General features: G+C 37.2%; 1 long non-coding RNA gene across 1 annotated transcript in view; it reads left to right on the top strand.

The window, feature by feature from the left end:
* Nucleotides 1-7148: 7148 nt before the first annotated feature.
* The window catches only part of LOC125122113 (uncharacterized), a 29011-nt gene continuing 19250 nt past the window's right edge, over nt 7149-16909 (top strand). Inside the window, exons 1-4 of the long non-coding RNA XR_007133701.1 lie at nt 7149-7407; nt 10561-10649; nt 12065-12145; nt 16196-16283. This is a non-coding gene — a long non-coding RNA (uncharacterized LOC125122113). The remainder of the gene's footprint in view (nt 7408-10560; nt 10650-12064; nt 12146-16195; nt 16284-16909) is intronic.

Below are 16909 nucleotides of genomic sequence, written 5' to 3'. Positions count from 1 at the left end.
TGCAATAAGATATTATATACTATATATCTGTTCTACTGCTAACAATTAAAAATAACAATCACTGAATACAGGTAGTCATATCTCTAGAGGGGAGATCTGGGAAATCATATTTTAATGAACTTTCCTGGTGATTATAATTCATGTGAACCTTTGAGAACCACTGCTCTTGTATATAGACCTAGATATTGTTGCATGCTTTTCAGAAAGCAAGTTGACAAAACCTCATAAAATTACAAATATATGTACATAGCTCTCCTTAGTCTGAAGATCTTTCCCATAGAAAGAAGCACTAGGAAATAAATATATATGGGCAAGGATATTTATTGTAGCTTTGTCACAAAGGCCAAAACCTAAAAAAAGATGAAGACAGAACAGAAGATTGAATAAATATATCCACTACTAGGGAAAAGACTGAAAATATGAATTAATTGTACATTAGAAGAACTTTCCACAAATTTTTCCATAGAGTTAAGCAAATTGTGTGGAAATCTGCCAATATGATCCAATTTTTTTGTTTTCTCTTGTTTTTCACTATAATTATTTTTAATAATGATTTTTATTTTTTCTGTTATAGTTGGTTTACAGTGTTCTGTCAATTTCTAGTGTACAGCAAAGTGACCCAGTCACACTTATAGGTATTGTTTTTCTCACATTACCTTCCATCATGTTCCATCATAAGTGACTATAGTTCCCTATGCTATACGGAAGGATCTCATTACTTATCTACTCCAAATGCAATAGTTTGCATCTATTGACTCCAGCCTCCCAGTCCATCACACTCCCTCTCTCTCCCCCTCCCACTTGGCAACCACGAGTCTGTTCTCCAAGTCCATGAGTTTCTTTTCTGTGGAAAGGTTCATTTGTGTTGTATATTAGACACCAGATATAACTGATAATCATAATGTATTTGTCTTTCTCTTTCTGACTTGCTTCACTTAGTATGAGAGTCTCTCGTTCCATCCATGTTGCTGCAAATTGCATTATTATTATTTATTTTTTGTCTTTTGTCTTTTTAGGGCTGCACCTATGGCATATGGAGGTTCCCAGGTTAGGGTCAAATCAGAGCTTATAGCTGCTGGCCTGTGTCACAGCCATAGCAATGCCAGATCCATGCCGAGTCTATGACCTACACCATAGCTTATAGCATCGCTGGATCCTTAACCCACTGAGCAAGGCCAGGGATCAAACCTGCATCCTCATGGATACCAGTTAGGTTCATTAACCACTGAGTCATGATGGGAACTCCACAAACGGCATTATTTTGTTCTTTTTCATGTCTGAGTAGTATTCCATTGTGTATATATACCACATCTTCTTAATCCATTCATCAGTTGATGGACATTTAGATTGTTTCCATGTCTTGCCGATTGTGAACAGTGCTGCAGTGAGCATGTATCGTTTTCAAGGAGAGTTTTGTCCGGATATATGCCCCACTCTTGATCCAATTTTGTTAAGCAATAATAAAATTTAAATTTTTTAATAATAAAAATTCTGTTAAGCAATTGTACATTGGTGATAAGCAGGAGAAAGAAAGAGAAGGGAAAAGGCAAAGGGAAAAGGCAAAGGGAACAGAAACAATTAACCTTGGCATCTGCCACTTCCTGTCTCAAAAAACTGTTAAGAATAAAGAGCAAATGTCAGTGTATAGTATTTAAATCCTTTTCCATTGGTTCCCCACTTAAGCCTTCGCCTCCCCTCCCCCATCCCATCCACACATTGTGTTACCATCTCCTTAGTTTCCTTCTGTTTTCCCCCAATCTGAAGTGCCTTCCTCTTTCCCTACTAACTTAAACCCTGTCTGCAACCCCTGTCAAATAGGAAATATTATAACACATTAGATAGTTTTACTGTTGTTAAAGAGTGAATTCAAATGACTATTCTCTCTGTGACATTTGTCTTAATTCTTCCAATGAATATTCATGGGTCTTTCCTCTATACTCCAAACTCATGAATAAGTCTCCACACAAAACTTTAATTTTTTTATATTATAATTAGCTCTTTACACATCCTTCTCTTCATACTTGATTGTGAGGTCTTTGAGATGAGAGACTGTGACAAACTCATCTGCATATTCTCACATCATCTAGTGATGCATGGTACATAGTAATGGCTCCTGATTGTCGGATAAATGTATGAAAGAATGGTTTCTCTCATCTAATTGTGCTGAGGAATTGTTTGTACTGAATGCTTCACGGTGTCCCATCTATTTCTTTCAGTTGGTAATAGCAAGCATGTGTTTTCAATGAATAATTTAATTTTTTAATTTGTATTTTTAATCAAGGCAACATATGGACACAGATTAAAAATACTTTTTAAACCACAAATAAAGAAAAATACCAGTGTTCCATTCCGTTGTCGTTTTGCCATTTTCAGCTCTTTTAACTCTACTTTCTGCTTTTTTTGGTACATATTCCTAAATAATATGCATATACTAAAATGTGATAGTTTATTGATTGTAGACATTATATATTGATCTGCAGTTATACTTGGTAAATTAATTGTTAGCTCTGTCCTTAGAGAACAACATAATTTGAGTCTAAGCATTAGAATTTTGTCTACACAGGGCCAATTGAGTCTCAAAAGGACTGAGACTGTGACTTGCCCTGTGTCAGCCCTTGACTCTCTTATCACTCAATAAACTGATTTCTTGGCTTAACCGATGTGACCATTGGCTTAAGTCTTGGGACTGTCCGTAGAGTCCACCGTAATGCTTATTTCTCTATCAAGCTTTCAGTTGATGCCTGTGTTTAAATACTGGCTCAAGATTAATTTCTTATATTTGCATTTATTAGATGCAAATGATCCTGCATTAAAATCTTGGCAAACACTCTATGTAGTCATCACCCATGTACCTCCACACATTATGACTTTTGGAAAGTGCCAGTGGAATTTCCCATTTGGAAATACATGGGAATTCAAATCATGAGGAAATAACATCTGTAAAGCCCGGTTATTCCTTTGAAACTTCTCAAGAAAACATTGTAACAATATCAATGGTAAGCAAAATTAAACATAAATTTCAAAACAATTCAGTCTGTTTCCAAGAGAAAATTTGTGAAGGTTAGTTTTTGTTTATCTTCTGTCATCCGGATACAACTTCATACCTCAAGGGGAAATGGTGTCAAACATAAGCTATGTTTGTCCTAGACATGTTCATTTAGTCAGAAGAGGTCAATCCAAGGCTACGAAGTGTCCAGAAATTTTCTCCTTATATCTTGGCCAAGAAAGTACAAGCAAGATAGAGATAAAGTTAAGAAAGCAAAAGCAGGTGTGGTCTAGTCCTAGATGGTCTATGTTCAGGAAGAATGAATTGAGTTTTAATTGTTAAAATGCAGAGGCAGGTAAAGCTTTATATCACTGTGTGGTCAGATTATTAACAGTGGTGCTGTCATCAGCAACATTACTGTGTCTGAGCCATGTGTGTGCAGGCCTGTTAGTGACTCAGGGTGATATCACTGGTGTAGGCCAGGGGGGGTACTGGCAAAGACAAAGACAGAATCCAGTAGGGAAAGGTCCAAAGAAAGTTAGCTTTTGAGTCAACATTTATATCTACAAGATCTAAACTGGGGAAAGCACAGAGTGTCTCCACAGCCAAAGCCAAACAAATAGATTTTTTTTATGAAAGTAACATCCTTATGACCTAAATGGGTGCCTATGCAAATTTTAAATGGAGAACCACAAATTCAATGAACTAAAATAGTATCACATCACCCAACATATTTTCAGAAGTCAATCTTTGGGTGAAATGATTTCTGGGTTTCTTCACCAGGTATGGTTTTGGAGTGTGATGTTTTTCATCAGGCATGTCTTTGTCTATTACTTTCTTTGTGGGCTTTTGACTAGAATAGGGAGAGACATTACTCAGAATGAGGACAGAGACTGTCTGTTTTCCAGGAACAAAACTTTATTTTAAATGTCTACTTTGCTCCAACGTTGTTATCTTGTTTTGTTTTGTCTTGTTTGTGTGAATGTGTGTTTGCATGTAACTACACAATGAAAAAAATCTTCAGATGTTTATCATCAGATTATATGGACTTACAAATTTAGAAAGAGTTACAGATTCCTCAAGGCATGAAGGTGTCTTACAAAAGGATGGGTTGTAAATGCATGTTTATTTATTTTTTCCAAGCACAAATGTAATACTTAATGTTCATTGCCAACAATTAAAGCGTTACAAAACTATTTAACAAAAATACCAGTGATAACTTCTGTTAATAATTGACAGAATACTCCAACATTTTTTTCTGTGGATTTATATACACATAATAATACTGTTATAATTTTGGGGTGCAGCCTTTTAAATGAAATTGAATCAGAATGTACATATCACAAAAGAATGGGGTATAAACAATGGACTTGCTTTTCGGATGTCTAAAACTGCTATGGACAGCTCATTCCTTTCAGAACTGGAGCATTTAGACAACTTCAGATCATTGTTTCTCATTCAAAAAAGTCACATTTTATAGACAAAAGTAACTATTACATTTATGTAAGTTGATTACATATAGAAAAGAGCTCATTGAATAGCTATTTTGCCATAATTACTTTATTTGTATTTGTTTGGCTTTTTACAATACATATTTATATAAGATGACAATGCATTTAGCCAGAATAAAATAATTCAGTTAATTTTGAATACTACTTCCCACATGTTTAAATGGAAAAGAATGAAAATGCTTTACTGCAAAATAAGAGTTCATCTTACTGGTACTATAATCTGATATGAAGAAAAGAAAAAAATGTTAATTTAACCTATATGTAGGATTTCCTCTGTACTAAATGACTTATCTCTATATCTTTTCAGCCCCATCATCATATCAAGTGTTAATTTTCCCCTAATTTTTTATCTAAATGAAGTTTTTAAAATGTATTCTGATGCTAGCTTGATATAATACTGAAGGCTGAATTATAAATCAAGACACCAGCAGCCATTATGGAGAACAGCATGGAAGTTCCTTAAAAAAACTAAAAATAGAGTTATCATATGATCCAGCAATCTTACTCTGGGTCATATACCCAGAAAACACAGAAATTCTAATTAGAAAAGATCCATGAACCCCAAAGTTCATAGCAGCACTATTTACGATAGCCAAGATATAGAAGCAACCTCATCAACAGATAAATTGATAAATAATCTGTGATATATATATATGATTATGTATATATATATTACTCAGCCATAAAATGCAATATTACTCAGCCATAAAAAAGAATGAATAATATCATTTATAGCAATTTAGATGGACTAGAGATTATCATACTAAGTGAAATAAGTCAGACAGAGAAGGACAAATATCATATGATATCATTGATTTGTGGAACCTAAAAAATGATACAAATAAACATATTTATAAACAGAAACAGACTCACAGACATAGAATATAATCTTTTGGTTACCAAAAGAGAAGGATGGGGAGGGACAAATTAGGGGTGTAGGATTAACAGATACACACTGCTAAATATAAAATAGACAAAGAAGGACCTGCTATATACACAGGGAACTATATTCAGCATCTTGCAATAACCTATAATGGAAAACAATCTGAAAAAAAAAAGAATTGTAAATATATTTGAATCACTTTGCTGTACACCTGAAACTAACAACATTGTAAATCAATACACTGAAAAAAAAAAAAAAAAAAGAGACCAGCACAAGGGCTCTAACTTGGCCATGGGTTTGCTATGTGGTTTCAGGTCTAATCAGGTGATCTTCTGAGGTGTCCATTAACCTGTGCTGGAGCAATCTACAGAGGATTGAACATAACAGTGTCTAAGTCTCCTCTTGGTGTCTATCTACATTAAGTAAAAGCCTGTAGTCGCTCTTGGTGTGCCTTTTACTTTGGCCATCAGAAGTTTGCCCTAGACTTTCCTCGGGACAGTACTATGTTAAAGAAAGATATTATTCTAGATTCTCCTTCCCCAGAGTCAAGCTGTTTTCATAATCACTTGGATCTGGGAATGAAGAGCTTTCCCCACAGGGGCATATGTTTTCTATTTGGAAAACAGTTCTGGGAAGGCCATTCTGATTAGGCTTGTGCACCTTCCTTTGAACTTGATGGCTCAGTAAACAAAACAATACCTCCAAACTATTCCAAACACCAGCATGAGCTGCCATCCTTGATAAGTTAGTGTGTGAATCTCTCTTTCCTTGTTGCTTTTATTGGAAGTGACATATCGTATTTCTGCAAGAAATTAAATCTGACCCACATGGAGCTCTTTTACACAGAAAATTCGAGAACATGGTTTATTGGCAGATGTAAGGTAAATAAAGAACCTTTGATGGTGTTTGGGTGCTATGAAGCGCATTCACTGCCACAGACCAGCAGTGTCTATATCGTTCACAAGTGGTAAGGCTGCAATAAAGTTGTGCCATTCCTCCAAAAGTTGTGGTATTGAAATTTATACTAATCATCCTACTGCCAATTGTATTTGTGTCTACATATCTATCTAATTGTGCTAACTTTTATGGACTATTTTACTCCTTCCCATTCCTTTTTTTCTGTTACTATGGAAAGGATTGGCTTATTAGTTTGGGTAGAGGAAGAAATGATGACAGTCAATCTTCAAGTCTGAAATATGTTCTCAGGTCTGGAAAAGTGGGTTGTGAAAGAATTTTGAGCTCAATTGATTATATGTAGCAGTTTAAGTTAAACTATACTAATCTGAATCTCATGAATTGGTAGAATATGAGCTTGAAGACAAGTTAGTTCTTTATGGGGCAACAGACTTATTTACCCCGGCAATGAAAATATGACTAGTTGTATTTTGTTCAAAACTTGATAAACAATGCAATGATATTACAAATTGAAGCATTACTTCATTTTGGATCTTCAGTATTTGATTATGAGCTGTCTTCAAATTTCTTACTTAAATTTCCCGCTCACTTGTATGTGACATTCATTCAACAGGAAATTAATGAGGTCCTACTATGTGCCAGACACTTTGTCAGATGTTAGGGTATAACTATAGCTCTGAACTGACTGGAATTCTCGGAGTTATAACAGTTATATTGGTTTCCAAATAATAATTAACTTCTGAGGTTATTTGTGAAGGCCATTCTGATGAATTCAGAATGAATGAATTCAGAATGATGACTCTGAATTCTTGGCAAACATAGGTCCATTCCATGTTTTGAGAGTTGAGTGAGGTCCCCTGGAATGTTCTAGGAACCCAATACCGGTATTTGCTAATGAATCTGGCAGTTAGTTCTCTTCATGAGTCTTAAGAGCCATGAGGTTGAAGTCTTTTCACCTATGATGAAAGAAGAGGCAACTTTGAGGGAACAAAGAAAAACCAACAATAAATTTTCCTACTCACAGTTATGCAGTTTTTCCTAAAAGAGCAAGTGGAAGATCTAGGTGAAATCAGATTTGTGGTCCATAGGAGATTCTTGGATCCTGTTGAGAGGTAATCAGGAGACCGGAAACACCATGCTTCACAGAAAGTTAGGCCAAATTCTTATATGCCTAAAAAAATTCATTTACAAACTTATTTTCTGTTTTTCCTTGTGCACATTTTGATGAGTGGTATACCTCTGGACAGGTATTCACTTCCCCTTAATTTTAAAATTTACTGGCATGAAGTTGTCATAGCCTGTTGTTGTTGTTTTTTTTTTTAAATGTCTTAGGATCTTTAGTGATTCCTTTTCATTACTGATGTTAACTATTTGTTGTTCAAATGTAATTCTTTGCCTCTTTTTCCTTCCCTCTCTCTGACCCTTTCCAGTGCTCACTCTCTCTCCATCAGTCTCACCAGGAGGATATTTTATTATTCTTTTTGAAGAGTCACCATTTAGCTTTGTATGTCAATTGTTTTAATCAGTTTCTATTTTTATGCTAATTACTTCCCTTTTCTATTTCCTTTGAATTCACTATGTTGTTCATTTTTCTAACTTCTTGACAGGGACACTTAGATGATTGATTTCTAGCTATTCTTCTTTTCTAATATATACATTTTTAATGCTATACATGTCCCTTTATATGCACAATTTTAGTTATATTTTATAAGTTCTGATATGTCATATTTTCATTTAATTCAAAATATTTTCTAATTTTCATGTTTTCTTTTTGACCCTCTGGGTTATTTAGAGATGTTTTGTTCTATTTAATTTCAAAATAGAGATTTTCCGTTTATCTTTTTTTATGGTCTCTAGCTTAGTTCCACTGTGTTTAGAGTACATCCTTTATATTATTTCAAGGATTTTGAAATTCAGTGAGATTTTCTCTATAGCACAAAATATTATGACTTTGGAAATGTCCATAAATATTTGAGAAAGATGCAATTTCTGAAGTTTGCAGGAGCAATGATCTAATAGCCTGAGGTCAGGTTTGCTAATTATATTGTATGTCTGCTCTCTACTTTCTAATTTTTTGGTGTATTTATTAATTAAGAGTTTTTATTACAAACTTCTGCCACTTATATCAAATGCTATTTCTACATCTATTGAAATGTTTTCTTTCTCCTTTTTTCCATTAATGTGGTAAATAATTTATATATAAAACTATATAATTATTTTGAAAAATCAAAATATATATTGATTTTTCAGATGTTAAATGAACTTTATATTTTAGTATTGATGAATTGTCTTTTTTAAAAATTTGTTTAATAGTATTGTGTGCCTTTTAAATTTATGGCTTGATGTCTTTTGCCACTTAGGAAAAACCCCTAACTATTATCTTTCAAATATTGTTCGGTCACATTCTCTCTCTCTTTTCTTCTTGGGATTCCAAATACCTGTATGTTTGTTAGAAACTTTCAATATCTCCCATATGATTTTTACATTCTTTCCTGTACTTTTCATTAATATTTCCTTTCAAATGTTAGTGTGTGTATTTCTTCCTGATCTCTGTTCCGTTTCATTCATTCACTCCTCAACTTTTTACAAATGTTTTTAAAAATCATTCACTGTGTTCTTAATATTTGTTATTGCATTTTTAAAGTTCTGTACTTTTCATTTTATCTTAAAAACAATTTCTGTTTTATTACAAACTTCTTCCTATCTTAAAAAATTTGTCGAATATTTCACTAATACTTAATTTCATATTCGGTATCTTCATATTCAAGACATCTTGAGGGTCTGTTTCTATTATCTATTTCCTCTCACTTTTTCATCATTTTTTTATGCCCTCTTTGGTATACTAGTTAAAGATTTTTTTAATATAAGATATTGTATTTCATAAATTTTAGAGGTGTTTTGGAGCTCTGGCTGATTTTTATCTTTCTCCAGAGAGGATTTCTCTTTGTTTCTGGTAGACAGCGAAATTGGTCACTGACAATCCTATATCACTTTAATCCATTTGGGAATTAAGATGATTTAAATATGGGTTCAGTCTCCATGAGGTTTGGGTTACTCCCAGTTCACCTTTCTTCCTTATGTGTGGTCTTCAAGGTACCAACCAAAGACTGAGTGTTTACCAAGGATCTTCTTCCTTGGTGTGCAGTGCACTCCAGTTTCTGTCCTTCTAACAATGCAAACCTAGCAAAATCTCTGATGAGCTTTTCAGCTGCTCTTCTTCCACTTTCAAAATGAGCAAAAGCCTTGAGGGGAAACATGGAAACCAAATAGCCGGATCGTGTCTCCGGATTTTCCTGTTTTGCGGATTGTGTACCCTCCAAATTTTCACTACCTCAGAAGCTCTCCAGTGCCTTTAAGTAGATTTGAAACCATTTTCTTCAGCTCTTCCTGTTGTTTTTGGGAAAGTAGAGATGGGCCAAAACTACTTAATCCACTTTTGCCTTGGAGCTAAATCGAAAACTGAAGTCTTAATTCAATGTACCTATTCTCTCACTCCTAGTCTGCTCTATTCTAGGAAATATACACAATTCCTCAAGCCTGAAATATAGAAATCACCCTTCATTTGTCACTTTCTCATATATCTCACATCCAATTCATGAGTATAATCTACCAATCCTCCTTCCTGAATGTTCTTTTGAAATTCTCTGACTTCACTTCTAAAACCAGATCCAAGTCATCTTTCTCTCTCATCTACGTCATCAAAATTACCTTTGTTTTGGTGTCTTACTGCTTGCTATTCATTCTTTACAAGGAAGCATACATTATCTTCCAGTAAGTGACCTCCTCCTCTTTAATGTAAATGACCTTAGATCAGTTTGAATTTAGAACAAAATCCATTCCTATAGCTGCCAATATCTGTCATGATCTGGCCTCTGACTGTTATCCAGTCTCTTCTCACATCCATCTTCTCCTTTAAGCTACATGTCAGATACAATGGCCTTTTACATTTTCTTAAATGATATTTCTTAACACATAATTTCTTTCCTTACAGTTTCTCAAACACAGTTATTCCTCCCCCTTTCCCCACCCACAGACCATCACAGGGTCTTTGCATAAGCTGTTTCACCCTCCACTCCATGCTCTGTGAGCTGAGTCATTTTCATCCTTTGAGCATCACTTAACCATCACCTTAGTGAGGTTGCCCACATTATGTGATATGGATAATATGCCATAAAAATATAGAAGAAAGGCAAATGAAAGTGAAGAAATAAGTAGTGAATGGTTGGGGGAATAAAAATTGGAACATAAAATGAATGTACGTCTAGGGATGATGCCGAGCCTTGGATGGTAACCAGGAAGACCAATAATGGAAAACACACTTGGAGAGGTGGTATGTTATGAAGAAACTTGGGAGGTAAGCAGAAGAATTTAAACTTGACATATAGTACAAGCAAAAGAGGAGAAAGGGAAGAGTGATGGGATGAAAGCGTGGGTTTAAGATGATTAGGCTGCCAGTAGTGTGTAGGTGGCCTAGAGGTTAGCAGGAGTCATTAAGGTCAGCTTAGAGGCTGCTCTTGTAATCCAGGTGTGAGGTGATGAGGGGCTGGATGAGGGTAGCAGCAGTCAAGATGGGGAAGGTTTGGATTTCAAAGGACAATTTGGCAGGACATGTTGACTGATGGGATATAGGGAATTAAGAGGACAAAGTTGTCAAAGATGTCCCCAAGGTTTTATGCCTGGAAAAACTAGGAGGTGGGGAAGTGAGAGGGAGAGTTAATAAATTAACTATATTTACCTGTTGATTTAAAGATATAAACAAATTGGAGTTCCCACTGTGGCTCAGAGGGTTAAGAACCTGACACAGTGTCCTTGAGGTTGCAGGTTTGATCCCTGGCCTTGCTCTGTGGGTTAAGGATCCGGCATTGCCACAGCTGTGGCATAGGTCACAGGTGTGGCATGGATCACGCATTGCTATGGCTGAGGCATAGGGCAGCAGCTGCAACTCTGATTCAACCTCTAGACTGGGTTGCTGCCGGTGTGGCCATAAAAAGAAATAAAGATAGAAAGAAGTTATTCAAGAAAAGAATTGCCCCAGAAGAAGGAGACAATGAGGTTATTTTGTCTTCAAAGAAAGGATAAACCTAGGGGTGCGGTCAGAGACCCCAGGGGTTCAGAAGCAATGAAATGCCTCTCAGAGGGCCTCACTTCCATTCAAAGAATCAGCAGCCAGACAGGCTGAAACCACAGTGTCTGGTCTTTGAAAGTGGGTTGTGAGGCCGAACAATCTCACGGTGCTCATCTGTTTCTTAACTTCCCTTTTTCTGAGAAGATAGCAGACTTTGCTGACCATGACAGAGATAAGGGGAGGTTAGATTTGGAATCCTCTTGCTACGGTTTTGTAACATACTGGGGCTATAAAGCCCTCTGTGTGTTTTTGCCCCAAGTCCTTTTCTTATTTTTTAGACCCATATGTATTTTGGAGTCAATTTAATCCATATGTTTCTGATTAATTTATGCTTAGCTCATCAAAATGTTGTTTTAAGAAGAAAAGCTTATAAAAAAACAGAGTCATGCTTCACCAGCCACTGATGAAATCAACTCCAGAAGACTGTAGCTTAGTCAGAAAATCAGCCGAGCTAGGGGTCCAATGGGCTCCAAAATGTGGAAACTCATTGTTATGACCCCAGTGAAACCAAGTATGTTAAACTCGTGGCTGGAAAAAAAAAATCTTAATTTTTAGTTTCTTTACAGGTGCTTGTTTTTGATTTCTAGATATATTGATTTGTTCTTTGGATTAATTATTTTATTCTTTTGATTTGGTTTCCTCAGTTGTTCAGCCAGCTTCCAGGTTGCTGTTCATACAGCCAGCCGAGTATGGAGGAGGCTGGGAGATGAGTCTATTCTAAAATGGTAAGTCTGGGAGTTCCCATTGTGGCTCAGTGGTAACCAAGCCAGCTAGTATCCATGAGGATGTGGATTTGATCCCTGGCCTTGCTCAGTGGGTTAAGGAGCCAGTATTGCCATGAGCTGTGGTGTAGGTTGCAGAGGTGTTTGGGATCTGCTGTTGCTGTGGCTGTGGTATAGGGTCGCAGCTACAGCTCCAGTTGAACCCCTAGCCTGGGAACTTCGTATGCCATGGTTGTGACCCCCCCAAAAAAAAAAGATTTGTCTGTTTTCCTGGTGAATATATGTAACTATGTTTTTGCCCATTGAAAGGCATCCCTGCAATGCAAGCCATAGAAGTTTAGTAGAAAATCTATATATTTTGTCCACTTCAGTAACAAAGGTGGAATTATGACTGTGTCTCTGTCATCCTTCAGATTTAGAAACAAAATGTTTTTAAAACAAATTCATTGTTCGAGATTACCTGCATCTCAGAAAGGTTCTAAAAAAATAAATATTGACTGCATTCCAGAATTAGAATTGACATCATTTTTCTAGTACCAGAACATTTGCAGGGAAATCATAAATAAGCTTCAACAAAATGCAATCTAATCAACTTCATTTGAACATCCACATGCCATTACTAATAATTTAAAGTTGCCTTCTCTGTCCTCTTTGCAAATATAATTTCATCTGCTTGCTCCCTCAGTGTTGGTTTGAGCCTTATCTTTCTTGTTTTACTCCGTGCACACTTTTTGGGGGTCTCAGTCACTCCAAAGTTTGATGGTGATCTGTGAACTAAAGACATTCAATTTATATTCAGACTTCAGTTCCCTCCCTCATGTTCTAGGCAGGTGTATCCAAATACTTCCATTGAAATGTCGGGACTAAAACAATGGACACATCCCAAACACAACTCAACTTTATTTCTCAGATTCCTCTGTCTTCTCCTCCTCCTTGTCCTGTGATGTCTATTCTGGCTTATGGAACCACCATCCACCTTGGGACCCAAACTGAGGACATAGGTGTCGACCAAATTCTTCCCTCTTGTTCCCTCCCAGCACCTACTCAGGCACAGACCTTCTAAGGCTGCCCTTTAAATGACCTTCCCAGGTTTCTCTTTTCTCCATCTCCACCACCACTGCTAAGAGGCAAGCCTCTCCCAGTTAGTGTAAGTTTTCCTAGTCTTGCTCCTCTGCAATAAATTCTTAATGCTGCCACGGTCACCATTTCAAAATAAAAATATGATGTTTTGGTCAGGTGCTTCAGATCCTTAGGAATTCCTGTTTCCTACATCTGGAAATCCAAACCATCACGCATTAGTTCTAAGATACAACACAATCTTCTGATCTCCCCTTGCTTATTCCCTAAAGCTCATTTGCTTTCACTTTCATCCCCTCACATCAAATTCAGCCGTACTGGATTTCAAGTTCAAGTTCTTTGAACTCACCATTTCTTTTTTGCTCCTACCCCATAAGGACCCTTTTGCTTGAAATTTTCAGCTTCTACCTACACTCTTTGCCTAGATCACTCCTGCTTATCCTTTAGGTCTGGGTTTAGATGTAACTTTTTCCAGAAAACCTTCTCTTTCTTCCTCTTCCCCCATATGCTGTAGAAGCCTCTCTTTTTCTATCATCATATTCAGAGTACTTGATTTCATCTAAATTGTTTGTTTTAATCATAGACCCCACAAGAACAGAAGCTCTTTGAGAGAAGGGTTTTGGTCATCCTTACTTACCACTGAAACTCCAATAGTCGTCACCTGGCACGAAATAGGTTTTCAATAAATATTTGTTGAATAGATGAGTGAAGAGCTTTTTCATATCTCTGTACTTTCACACATATTATTTCTTCCACCTTGAATGGCTCTCTTTGTCCTGTTTGATCAGTGAATTCCTACCTTTGCTTTGACAATTCACAAACATCCCGCAGAACTAGTTTCTACAAGGCACACGCTGGGAAAGGCTGATGTGGTACCTCTCTCTCCTTTGACACAACAGAACACTGAAACCTAGAAAAGTAAAGTGACTTAGTGAAGGACAGACAGCTGTCTATAAAGAGGAACCAGGATGCAAGGGTATTCCCAGTATGTCACACTTTTCTAGCAGATGATAACTCAGTTTCATTTGTAAAATACAAGCCCTGTCACTTTTTTTAAAAAAAATATAACATCAAATCACTTCTTCATTTGCAAATTGTTAAAAGGACACGTTTTGTTGGTCCACTCCTGGTTCATCCTATAACAAAAGAAAACTCAGATAGGAAGAGATGAGGACTTGTTTGCCATTGACAATGGGAGAATGAGAACATGAACAGAAGAATGAAGTGGGCTGCACTCTCTGAGTAACTTTTTCCACAGGAATGAAATGATTAGTGCTGCACATCATCAGAGTTTGGAGTCCCTTCTTGGGAATTTGGTGTTTATTTTAACCAACACTTTTTCACAAATATGTTGCTCCTCCCTAAAGATGTAAAATTTCACCATTTATTAAGCCCTCTTGGCTGAGCTGAGGATTGTAGCATTCACATTCTCACATGCAAAATATTTCCTAATCACAGCAAACGTTTCACATCTGCTCTTGGGTAACTGGCCAAAACCCAAGAAATACAGGGATTCTTAGAGGAGCTTTGTTGATCCCCAGCCAGTCTCCTTGACATTGGAGAAGAACTATAATGAAAGGGACTCCTCCTCCCCCCACCCTCTTTCTTCTCCCCAAGTATTTCTTCTTTTGGTTACTTGATGACACCCTCTGCATGGAAAGCACACTCCTCTATGCTAATATCCAGGAACTGGGCCAGAGTTCCACTTGTGTTTTTAGTTCTGTCTACCCTTTCCACACCCATTGGAAAGCCAAGAACAGATCTGTGTGACTTCCAACTCCTTTTTGGCTTCCCTGGTCTCACTTTTACCACATGGAAATTCTTTACCCCTTATAATCAAACTTAACTCTGACACTCAAGTGGTGATTTACAAAGATCCAACTAATAGGGTATGCGTTTTTTTGTTCTGCTCTTGTTTATCAGTAGTGTATTCTATAATAGCCTCAACTGCATCGTCTCATTCCTTTGTGTTTTTGGCTCACCTATCAGAGCAAATGAGAAGTGATTCTTGTCTGTCTCTGGAGTGAAGAGGAATGGAGTGGTCCCAAAGATTATTCACATTGGAAATGATTTTGTGTGCTTTCATTTTGATCCAACTTCCTCTCTTTATTGGAAGCTGAAGTTCATAGTGGCTGTTGTAGTTTTGTGGGCCATTTTCATTATTATCACCTGGTTTCTAGGCATCACTTTAAGCAGCAAAGTGAGAATCTTGCTGAGAAAGTTTTAGCTGGAGGTGAAGCATTGATACAAAAGGGAAGATTTTTATATAGAGTGTATTTGGTGGCAAGTGACAGAAAATCTAACATAAATTGGCTGAAAACCTAACTCAGAAGGACGCCGAAAAGAATATGCATGGGCTTAGAGCTGAAAAGATCAGAAGTAGGTTGTCTTCAGGCATGACTAGGTCTAAGGTCTGACAGTGCCCTCACTAGTAGGTCCCTCACAGTTGCTTCTGTTTTCTTCTTTGTTGGCTCCATTCTCCTACAGACCCTTCCCCCATGATGGCAAGATGACTTCCAGCACCTCCATGTGTACATTTTATCCCTCTCGTAACCTCAGTGGAAAGGAAGGTGCTTCTTAGAGGTTTTTTTTTTTTTTTAGCGAAAGTGGTGAGAATAACTTTGATTGCACTCTCTTGAGTCACATGTTTCCTGAACCAATAACAGTGGCTGTGGATGGAAAAGGCTGATGGGCCAGACCTAGATCATATGCCTTCTTCAAGTCAGAATAAGAATAAGATTGAGCTGGTTTCATACAAGATTATCAAATTCTTGTTACCATAATAAAGGGGAAATATGTTTGGCAGAATAAGATAACATTTCCTTAAGGTATTCCTCTGTGGTTCTACTGAGACATGTGCCCAATTATTATTTTTTTTAAATGAACAAACCTTACAGGAGGGAAAAAAGAATTTAAAATATCCCGACCCTCTTATACAACTGTTGTAGTCAAAGACAAATCTGATCACTTCTCTAGGACACCAGGGTAGACCCAGAGACCCCTGGAGAGGAGACACTTACCAGAAGCTGATCACCACTTGGCAATGAGATGACTGTGTTCACAGGTGGGTTTGGCGGGAGTGGAGTTATGTCTGTGGACAGAGATACAGTATTGCATCACCTGTGAGAACAAAGCAGAATAACAACCAGCCGATTTCAAAGGAAAACCACCTTTATTTCCTCTATTTATTTTTAGTTGTGCAAAGGGCACACCTGGGGATTTCCAAGGGGATATGGTGAGAGCCAAGTGACTATTAATGTGTTTCCTGAGACTATGTGGAAGTAAGACGCACTGCCTGCCTCTGCCTCGGTCATCAGGAAATTTCATCCTCTTTCCTCTGCTTGGGGAAGAGAGGGTTGGAAGGAGGGGCAGGGCCTGGTGGTGGGATACCTTTGGAGTGAGTTCACCTCTTCTCTACCCTCTAGTCCTTGTATAACAGGGCAATGGTAAGAGAATGGATTGAAAGTAAATCTGTAAGGGGCCCTGGGAAGGCACGCTGCAACGTAAGTGTGGAGGTCTTGCTGGTTGAGTCTACAGTGGGTGCCCAACTTTGTGTTCAGGTGCTGAACTAATGCCGTGTCTGTGAATCTGGGGAATTTTAGCCACAGTTGGAGATGCAGCTTTTTCTCTGTTCCCTTGTTCCCTCCCAGACTCCCTGCTCCTGGAGCTTTGGGCATGCTTTGGCTGTCT

This window comes from Phacochoerus africanus, chromosome 3 (assembly GCF_016906955.1).
Source record: "Phacochoerus africanus isolate WHEZ1 chromosome 3, ROS_Pafr_v1, whole genome shotgun sequence".
Classification (NCBI taxonomy): Eukaryota; Metazoa; Chordata; class Mammalia; order Artiodactyla; family Suidae; genus Phacochoerus; species Phacochoerus africanus.
Note: the sequence above shows the minus strand (reverse complement) of the source record. Positions and strands in the feature narration are given on the sequence as shown.